The sequence below is a fragment of the Spermophilus citellus genome (genome assembly GCF_964194105.1).
Source record: "Spermophilus citellus genome assembly, chromosome: 4".
NCBI lineage: Eukaryota > Metazoa > Chordata > Mammalia > Rodentia > Sciuridae > Spermophilus > Spermophilus citellus.
The window spans coordinates 107,858,943-107,869,480 of NC_138185.1; positions in this window are offsets into that span (position 1 = coordinate 107,858,943).

Below are 10,538 nucleotides of genomic sequence, written 5' to 3' on the forward strand. Positions count from 1 at the left end.
GGGAGGCTGTCTGTTGATAGAAACCAGGAAACACAGGGCAGGGCTGCTTGGAGCCAGGGGCCTCAGAGGTCAGGGCCAAGCAGGCTTGGGGTCCATGACTTTGTACGACAGCTGCTGAGGCCCCTGGCACCAGAGCAGGGCTGCTCTTCCCCCTGGAGCTGAGCCACCTGGCACAGCCTGCGCTCTCTGCCTGCTTCCTCTTCATCTGGCACATCCTGGCATGACAGCGTGCTGACAAAGAGCAGAGGGAACTTGAAAAAGCCACTGAAGAATGGCAGCATCAGAGCACCTTCCCAACCTGGGATCCCCCACCCCACTTCAAAACTGGCTTCAGATGCCCACTCAGGCCACAGGCCTGAGGGGGGACAGCTATTCACCAGGGAGGCCCCAAATTGCATGTCCCTCCCCCAGGGAGCTTCAAAGGAAGCCCTGCTGACCTGACCTGTTCCCACCAGAAATCCCCTTGGATTCTTGGATTCAAATTTCCAAATTAAGTATTCTGTCAACAATAACTGCATTCTTTAGCAGTGTTTGTCCCACCCTCTTATTTACAGACAGGAGGTGTATCTCAGGACAACAAGCCCTGGTTGTGGTATCAGGAGATGTGGGTTCCTAGCATAGTTCTGACAACTTTTTTTTAGGTAAACTCTTTGGTCTTCAATACCTTCAAAATTTGAATGGGATTAGTGAAATCAGCTTCAGTAGGCTGATCTATGAATCAAATAATATGATCCATCTAAAATTGTCTCAAAATGCCCAGCACATAATAGGTACTAATTTTCTAAAAACAATTCAATAGTATATATAAGAAGTTACCATGTAATTCCTAACCCTAGTACACAGGAAAGCCCAGGAAGGGAAAATTTCCAGGGGAGGGTCCTTGAGGGAAAGGGCCTCAGAAAACTCACAAATGGGTACTATTCATCTGGGCATGGTGGCGCATTCCTGTAATCTCAGCTAATCAGGAGGCTAAGGCAGGAGGATCACAAGTTCAAGGCTTAGCAAGACTCTTGTCTCAAAAAAAAAAGGGTTTTTTTGGTAAGGGTTGGGGGTTGCTGATGTATGTCAGTGATAAAACACCTCTGAGTTCAATTCCCAGTACCCAACAGACAAATCTACTCCACATCCAATGTCAAAGAGTAGAGGTCAGGTGAAATCCAGCCAGCAGGCACCATGGTGGGAGAGCTCAGAACCAAGAGCACAGGATGGAGAACCATGGCTGTAGGAGCTGGGGCAGGAAATGGTAGGGTGGACTGGGTGATCATGAAGGAGGACTGAAAAGGCCTAGCAAGACATTAAGATTTGAAAGACAAATAAGAATTGTAATGCATTCCGATGTTGTGTATTTAAAAAAAAAATTAAAAATTTTTGAAAGGCAGAGAGGATGGGGACAAGAGGTCCTCCCAAGTCCAGTGTGGTGCCTGCCATGGATCCTTCAGGAAGACCATCTTCCCTGCATGAGGGAGGATAAGAGGGAGAAAAGGGAGAAGAGGTTTTGTCTATGAATCCTGAATCTCTTGATCGACAAGAAGGATGACCGGGTGGTCTGATCCAGTGTCATAAATTTGCTTAATCTAATTGCATCCATTCTTAGAACTGACTTTAATGATTTGAAACTCAAATTTACATCATGACCTTTGACCTAGTTAAAACTTCCTCTCCCGGTGTTTTTGTGATTTAGTTTGTGTTTTCCTCATCCCACTGACCCAAAGCCCAACATACTCCACAGCTGCTGACCATGGTAAAAACTAATGCTCAATGCCAGAACCATTCAAATGAGTTCCTTCTTTTGTTTATATTTCCTTTAAACTACCCAATCCACAACCCCCATGGAAGGCCTAAAGGAGAAGGCCCATGGAACTTAATCAAGGCATGATCTCCCCATCACCCACCCCCTCCACCCCCCCCCGCCCCCACCCACTCACCCTCCCAACCCCCGCCAACACCACCTACAACACACATTCCCCAACAACTGGCTGAGCTTCCTGTTGCCTCTGGACTTCCTATCAGCCTCCATTGGCACCCCACCCTCTCTGGGACCTGTAAGTAATAAATTTCTTCTCTTTCATATATTGTGGTTTCATTTCCTCATTGTGTCCCACCTGACACACACCCAAAACCTAACTCTTTACTCACTGGGACTCCTCAAGAGAGTGGCTATCTTGACTATGGTTGTTCTTAAGAGACAGGACCTCACGATACAAATCACAATACAAATCACAAGATCCAGTGAGACCAAAATGTCCTATGCTGCAGGCTCTGGGCTACATCTCCCTGGGGCCTGGCTAGTAGGTGGCATCACTTTGGGCCATTTGGCCTTCCTAGAGCCTTTGCTGCCATTGATCCACCCCAGAATGCAAACACTTTTGCTGCTGGAACTGGAATTGTGGTGGTGGAGGAGAGAAGTCCCCAATCCCTAAAGGCAGGACTGGGAACCTGAGAATCTAGGGGTGGATAAACTCCAGGTTCCAGGCATTCCCAAGATATGGAATGGCTGGAATATGATGGAATGTGAATCCCCCCCCTTTTTTTGGCCTTCACAAGCAATGCCTGGGGCTCCTGGGCAGGGTGAGCAGGGCCAGTGAAGATGCAGAGAGGATTATGGAGAAGCAGAGAAAAGCAGGGGCCTGAGCATTGCTTCTTCTCCAGAGCTCAGTCAGGGTCTAATGCAGTGGAGGTGTGAATAGTGTTGGTCAAATAGACTGAATAAGAGCAATGTAGAAGGAGATCCAGTCACAGAGATGGGGACATACAGAGACAGAAAAATCAAGAAATGAAAAGAAGTGCAGACTCTCCCAGTGAGGCTTGGGAAGCTGAAACAGGAGGAGAGCGAGTTCAAAGCCAGCCTCAACAATGGTGAGGTGCTAAGCAATTCAGTGAGACTCTGTCTCTAAATAAAATACAAAAATAGTGCTGGGATATGGTTCAGTGGCCAAGTTCCCCTGAGTTCAACCCCTAGTACGAAGAAGAAGAAGAAGAAGAAGAAGAAGAGGAGGAGGAGGAGGAGGAGGAGGAGGAGGAGGAGGAGGAGGAGGAGGAGGAGGAGGAGGAGGAAGGAGGAGAAGAAGAAGAGGTGCATACTCTAGAGAGAGAGTAGAAATGGAGAAGGGAGAGAGTGGAGAAAAGTAAAACATCAGAGATGCAGGAGAGATGGAGGAGAGACAGAACTTTCTCCAAGTCCCAGAATAGCAGCTGCTGGTGCCTACAGCCTGCCCTGAGATGGCCCTTTAATTGGGCTGAATTCAGCATTCTCGGAGTCTAGCACGTCGATGTTGCTGAGGACAGTATGTGCTGGTCCAAGGTTGTCAGAAAAGACCCAGCTGGAGTAGAATGCACACCAGGTGTGTGGCTTCCTGCCCCAGGCTCTGCATGCCCCCTCCAGCTCCTGCCTTGCATGCCTAGTCTAGGAACAGGCACTGAGAAAGTGCCACCAGCCCTGGGGAGGTCAGGGGCACTTCTGCTTCCCCAGGAAGGAGGGAAAAGGATTCAGGAAAGTAAGGCTGAGGGAGCAGTGAGATGGTAGAGAGAGCAGATGAGTACTGCATTTGGGGAAGACAGCTGGATATTTTGAGCTCTATTTTAGGGAGAAGTTATACTTTCTCCAAACTCTCTAATAGGCTGATCATCTACTCCCATCCTCTCTCCCAGATGCCAGCACCCAGTGGTATTCCAAGCAGCTGTAATTGCAGGCATCACCTCCTTTCCAACCATTCACCCACAGTTTAGAAAAAAAGAGCCAGTCCTAGTGTCCTAAGGGGGCAGAGTCTCTGCGCTAACCTGATATAAAAGGTGATCTGACTGGGCTCCATGCTCCTTAGGGTAAAGTGAAAACACCTGTCATTCCTTTCGCCATTAGGAATCTTGGTTAAATTCCAAGAATTTTCCAACAGCATAAAAAACAAGACTATCATACAGGGAGGGTTAAGCAGAATGAATACTAAACCACCTCCCTGATCATCCCATGGGATATTCTAAACTTTTCTTTATAAACTTGTACCACATCTGTGCTTATGATTCTCAATACTAGGTCAATTTAAAAATATTAATTGGCAATCAGAAAGTACCTCCAGAATTAAAAAAATGGAAGGGAATGAATATTTGTTGAGAATATATTTATATGCCAGGCACTGTGCTTTTTAAACATTTTCACTTGTTTGTATCATTTAGGCTCCCAGTGGGCCTTTGATGTTTTTATAATCATTAATGCCTTCAGATCTGAGAATGTGGCTTGGCGAGATTAGGTAACTTGCCCAAGTTCACCTAGCTAATTTGAGGCCCAAACCCTGATCTGCTTGCCTTCAAAGTCCATTTCACTTTCTCTGGGAACCTCAGAAAAGATCTACTTCTAGAGGCATGGCTGAGTGCTGTTACAGAAAGTGGGGTGGCCACAGTCTTCCAGGAGACTTGGGGGAATTGATATGCAAGGCAGCACTCCTCTGCGTTGGTGGGCCTGGGCCTTCAAAGCCAGATGGTAGACAGAGGCATTAGCAAGAAACCTAATCCCACAGGGTCAGCATTTTAGAGATGTCACAGGATGGGCTTACCTGGTAGCAGATGCTAAGATGATTAGTATGCAAAGAATACATTCAAGTGTGGTCTCAGGACCAATGCCTTTATAAGGGGGAAGGAAGTAGGATTGTGCGAAGGGGGAAGCCAGGCAGCAATGCAGTCTTAATGGGGGCTGCAGCTGATTCTACAGGAGCTCTGAAACCAGAATGACCCCTCAGAGTTGTCCCATGTTTGGGAGAGCCAAAGCCAACCATCATTGACCAGCCAGTGGGTGTGGAGTACCCCGGGAAGGGGGTGTTACCTCAGGCAAGGATGTTTTCTTCAGCTGAGACAAACCCAGAGGGGCTGACAGATGAGAGCTGTCAAACAACCACTTTCCCAGCAGCTGGGAGAATAAGTTCTTTAGTCCTTAAGGGACAAACTGGGTGGTGTTGCATAGCATTAGTGACAAGGTTTCTCAATGACACTGATGGAGGAAGTGGCTGGGGAAGGCGTTCCTTAGGCTTGGTGAAGTCAACTCCAGGACGCACAGAAACTTCCAGGGACAAAAAAGACAATGATGAAAGTTTCCAAGGGACAGGGTCTTACAGATTATGGGAGAAGAGGGAAAAGAGTGGCCTGGAGACTTCTGGGAGGTGGCTTGAAGTTTAAATATGCCCCTGCTGCTCCTTGTCTCAATGTTGTGAGACAGAAAAGATGCCTACTGTGGAATTCTGAAAGGAGAATCAAAGCTGAGAACAGTAACTCTCTCGTTAGTATGTCCTCCAGAAACACCCAGAGTGCCTATCGCTGTGTGGAGCTACACAGGTGGGAGAAAATAGAAAAAAACGAATGAAGGACAAGTTGGTCCTGCTCAAGGCATTCACATTCTGGCTGGGGGTGCAGCTTCATCTGTGGGAGCAGGCAGAGAAAAGCACACAATGTGCTTCTGTGCTGTCTCAGATGGTACTGCCAGATCTTGGGGTAAATTAATTCAGAGGAAGCCAGCAAGGTGGGGAAGTCAAGGAGAGAGACTCAACAGAAGACTTAGGATGAGCCTTGAATAATGGAACACAGGAATATGCACTCTTCAAATGTCCTCTCACTTCTCTGTCCTGCAACCTTCTGGAAGGGTGGATGGGTCAGTTCACACAGGGTTGGTCCATCTCCAGATTACTAGGTGACACAGCCTTCTCCATTACCTAGGAACCCTCTTGGTCTTCCCAGTGGTCTAGGACCTGTCCATGGTGCTGAATCTCAGTGTGCTTGTCCAAGCCTCAGCTTGGAAGGACCAAGTCTTCAGGGTTTATGTCTCCTTCTGTGACAAAGTAGTAAGATGGATGTCTTCACAGAGAGCTATGCATGGGGCTACAGACATCCCTAGGAGATCTCTCCCCAGACACACAGGCTTCAACTTGCCATTCCTGGAATGGCCTGACTGGGCAGAAGAGGACAAGACAGGAAGCAGAGCACAGGGATGGCCACTTCCTTGGTGACTGTAATCCCAGCTACTTGGGAGGCCGAGGCAGGAGGAATACAAGTTCAAGGCCATCCTGGGAAACTTAGCCAGACTCTGTTTCAAAATAAAATAAAAAGGGCTAGAGATGTAGTTCAGCAGCAGAGCATTGACTAGCATGCACAAAGCCCTGGATTCAGTTCCCAGGGCAAAAAAGAAAGAAAAAAGTCTCTCCCTTGAGGAAGCTCCTTTGCACTGATGGATCCATTCCGTGCCTTGATTTTAGTGATGGTGATTGTAATACAGATTTATATAGGAATAAATATAAAACTAAACATACACACATACAAAAAAAGAATGCATGCAAAAAGTGGAGAAAGCTAGGTAAGGTCTGTAGACTACTTAATTGTACTGTAGTAATGTCAGCTTCTTAATTTTGATATGGTGTGGTTATCCTCACATTTCCCCCACACCATTGGTGGGGAGCCAGGTGATAGGTACTTGGCATGATTTTGTTATTTTTGCAACTTCTTAAAGTTTATAATTATTTAAAAATAACATTTTCCCAAAACACAGGATACCTGATGGCTGGGCCTGCTTGAAAACCTCAGCTCTTCCTCACCCTTCTAGACCCTGGGGGCTTAGATTTAGATTTTTCTTCTCCAAGACCCTTCCTGGTTACCCGTGCCTACTCCTGAGTCCCTATAAGTATTATGCAATGGACACAGCTAGGCCTCTGTCCTGTGTTACTTTGTGTTCTGTTTTGTGTCCATTCCATCCATGCAAAGGGTTCCCAAGAGTGAGGGGTTATATGTTCTGAATCTTTCATCTCCTTCTCAGCTCCTGAGGACACACAGCTGGTGCTCAGTTATTACTTGGTGATGGAACCTCCCTCATCACCCAGGTTTTCCCAAGCCTTTAATTTCCTTATTCCTTCCCAGCTCCCAAGTCCAGCTCTATGGCAGCCTATCTCCAGCACGCATGTGAGGAAGTCAGAGAACACAGACTTGTAGCTACAAGACCTGCTGCATGGTGAACCACTTCCCATACATCTACATCACAGCAGTGCTTAACAGCACCATCTCTCATCTCCACACCCACCCTGAAAATGGGAGGCTGCACCCCATTCTACAGATGAAGACACACAGTAGGAAGAGGAGATAGTGACAAATTAAAAACCAAGGGCTGCTCTGTCCAGCATCACCACATACAGATGTAAACTTGGATCTCAGTTGCTTAATCTCTCTGATTTTAAGATTCCTCATAGCTAAAGCAAAATAATATCTACCTCACAGCATAGGTCAAAGGCAAATGAAATCACCTTCAGAGAATTCATGAGTCTGTGGATTGCTGAAAGACAGGACCAGACCCGACTATGGTGGATGTTCACTGTGTGTTGGTCAAAGTAACCTGTGAATGGATTAGTAATTGAAATAATGAATAAATGCTTCTAAGCCCAGAGTAGGGGCTCTCTGGTTGTTCATTTATTCCTAGTTTCCTGCCCTTGACATCCTCTTCATTCCACCCCAGCCCTTTCTGGCACGAATCCTCGTCTAAACAGCGCCAGAAGCGGGGAGGAGCTGCCAGTCCCCTCTGGTTGCAAAGGAAGGTCAATGTGCCACCTGCAGTTTGGGGAATTTGGGCATAGGATGGAGGCATGCCCAGGCTGGGGTTCCTTCTGCCCTTGGACTCATCCTCAAGCCCTCAGCTGGGCTGGGGAAAGCTGTGCAAATTAGCAAATGAGGTACCCATAGATCCCTTTTCCATGGGACCAAAGAGAGAGAGCCAAAGGCTGGGCCTGCAGCCCCGATGTTTTCTCATAAAGTAACTTTGTGTGAAGGAGTCAGATAATCCTAGGAGGCTTGAAGGACACCCATCTTTGAGAAAGGATAAGGGGGGCTTTACAGCCCATGCCTACTTGTCCTTCACAGAAAATCTTGGAATCTGTGCTTTTCAGAAATATGTCATCAGTGCAAACTCCCGAGAGCTGATTCCTCTCCAAGTAGACACAGATGAAAGTCTTGAACCTCTCAGCAGGTGTGGGTCCCACTATTTCCCTGGTGTGGTCATTCTCTGCTTACCCTAGTGGGAAGGGCAAGACAGATCATTCCAACATGTCTGAATACAGAAGTACCTGAAAGAGTCCTTGGCTCCCCTTGCATTTAGGAACCCCAGGGGTGACTAGCTCCTTGCTCTCTCTCCCCAGCCATCTAGAGCACCTCTATTGAATTTTCTTGTGGTGTCACAGGTGTTCAAACTGTCTCTGGACTGTGTTTTCTCACCTTTCCAGCCCATTTGGGCTGTTTATGGCATTCAGAAACACTGTCCTGAGCTGTGCTTAGAGACAGGCTGTGACTTCTGCAGAGCCACTGTGAAGAACGCGTCTGCATTTTCGATGGGACTCAGGGAAGATGCTGCCTGTTGTACAGCTCAGTGTACCTTAAGTAATGGCTCCCATGATAAATTCCGCTTAGAATTTAATGCCAGGAAACATGTTTATATCTCTTGAAAAACTGGCCTTTTGTTCTGGCAGGGAGAACACTATATCCTTTTGGTTCTACTTTGGTCTGAGCTGCCAGGAACCTCAGAGCTAAATTTAATGATTAATTGCAACAACCTCAGTATTTTCAGTGTAGGATGTAGCTCTTGCTTCCTTTTCCATTCACCAGGCCTTCTCGAAGAGAAGACTGTGGATGCCTGGAACAGAATCAACTTGCTAAAATGCAGCTTACTGGTCCAATGTCAAACCTAATGGATCAGAATCCTGGTGGGAGGTGGGGGCAGGGAGTCTTGTGCATCCTGAGATGGTTCTTGTGCAAACTGAGGTCTGAGATCCACTGCTATGGGTCATATTGATCTTTTTTCTCAAATGTCCTCCAGTGCAGGTATGCTTTCCTGTAAGTCAACAGCTATTTGGATGCAAGGATTGTTTTTTAAAAATGCATGCAATATATTTAATTTTGTTAAATGAAAAATAAAAGCAATAACATTAAACCTGGCACAGAATGACTGAAACCCATCTTAAGAATTCATGATTGATAAAATTAAATTTAGAAGTAAGTTCTAAATTTAAAATACATCAGAGTCGACTGTAATGAAACTAAAAACATCTGTTATTAAAAAGTCAGATACTGGGGCTGGGTTTGTGGCTCAGCGGTAGAGTGCTCGCCTAGCATGGGCGAGTCCCTGGGTTTGATCCTCATCACCACATAAAAATAAATAAAATAAAGGTATTGTGTCCAATTACAACTAAAAAAAATTTTTTTAAAAACTCAGTTACTTTAAAAATTACTTAGGGCTGGGTATTTATCTCAGTGGTGGAGCACTTGCTTACCATGTAGCACAAGGTCCTAGGTTTAATTAGCAGCACTGAAAAAATTTTTTTAAAAGGAGAGAAAATTATTTAATAGATCAAGATAACTATTCTCAAAAGTCATATAAAGGTGCATCATATTGTTAATGCTTTGCTTCTGATAGTGGTCCTAATTAGGTATAATTCCCATGTTATATATTTCTACAATAAGAAATAGGAGAATTTTGCATTATAAATTTTGCAATGGAATACTATGCAGCTGTGGAAATGAATGAGGGAGCTTATTAAGAAATGAAAAGATCTCCAAGATATTTCATCAAGTGAAAAAAATAAAGAAGCAGGATAGCATGTGTAGAATGCTAATTTTTGTGAAAAATAGGGGGAGGTGTGAATATATATTTTGCTCACTTACATAGGTGTAAAGACACCCAGAAGGCTTCCTAATACACGAATAGCAGTTCATGTGAGGAGGAGTGAGAACTGGATGCATCTTAGATGGAGTGAAAGAGACTCTTTTACCATATGCATTTTATAGTGTTTCATTTTTGAACCCTGTGAATATATTTCACATGTGAATATATTTCAGATTCAAAAAATTAAATATATATATAATTAGAAGACACTCTACTCTTAACATAGGTAGCATATGTTAAGCATATGTTCATTTAGCATAGTCATAACAATGTTAATTATTTTATTAATATAGGTTTTTGGAGCCCCTAAGCTTCTTCTCTGTTAATCCTTCCCTCATACCACTTTATCCCAGGACAGCCTCCTCTGAGGCCTCTGGAGCTCATGATTTGGAAAGAACCAGCTACAACTGCAGAAAAGAACAAAGAAGACCAAGGAAATTAAAAGAGCCATTACTTTCCCTTGATATTCAGTGCCCACATCAGTAGTGTTTCTCCATCGTTGCTACCTGCACTGTGATAGGCTCTGAGGCCCAGAAGATGCATGTGTTACATGTCATGCATTCATCTTCTGGGGCCACCATAACAGAAACCACAGACTAGGGGCTTAAACCAGAGAAAGTTATTTCTTCAAATTTCGGCTTAGGTGTGGATTAAAACAGTTTGTTGTAAAGTGTGATGGCAAAATAAAAGGCAGGAAGAAGTCAGATGAGAAGGAAAAGGGAGAGGAAAGGAGGAAAGAGGGAGAGGAAGAAAATGAGAGCAGAGGAAAGGTTTTGGGGGGATCAGCAATAAAGCCTCAGCACCCCTCCCCACAATTTAGTGCTCCTGGGGGATCCCTACATGATGAGGGGTGACTAGGAGCTTTATT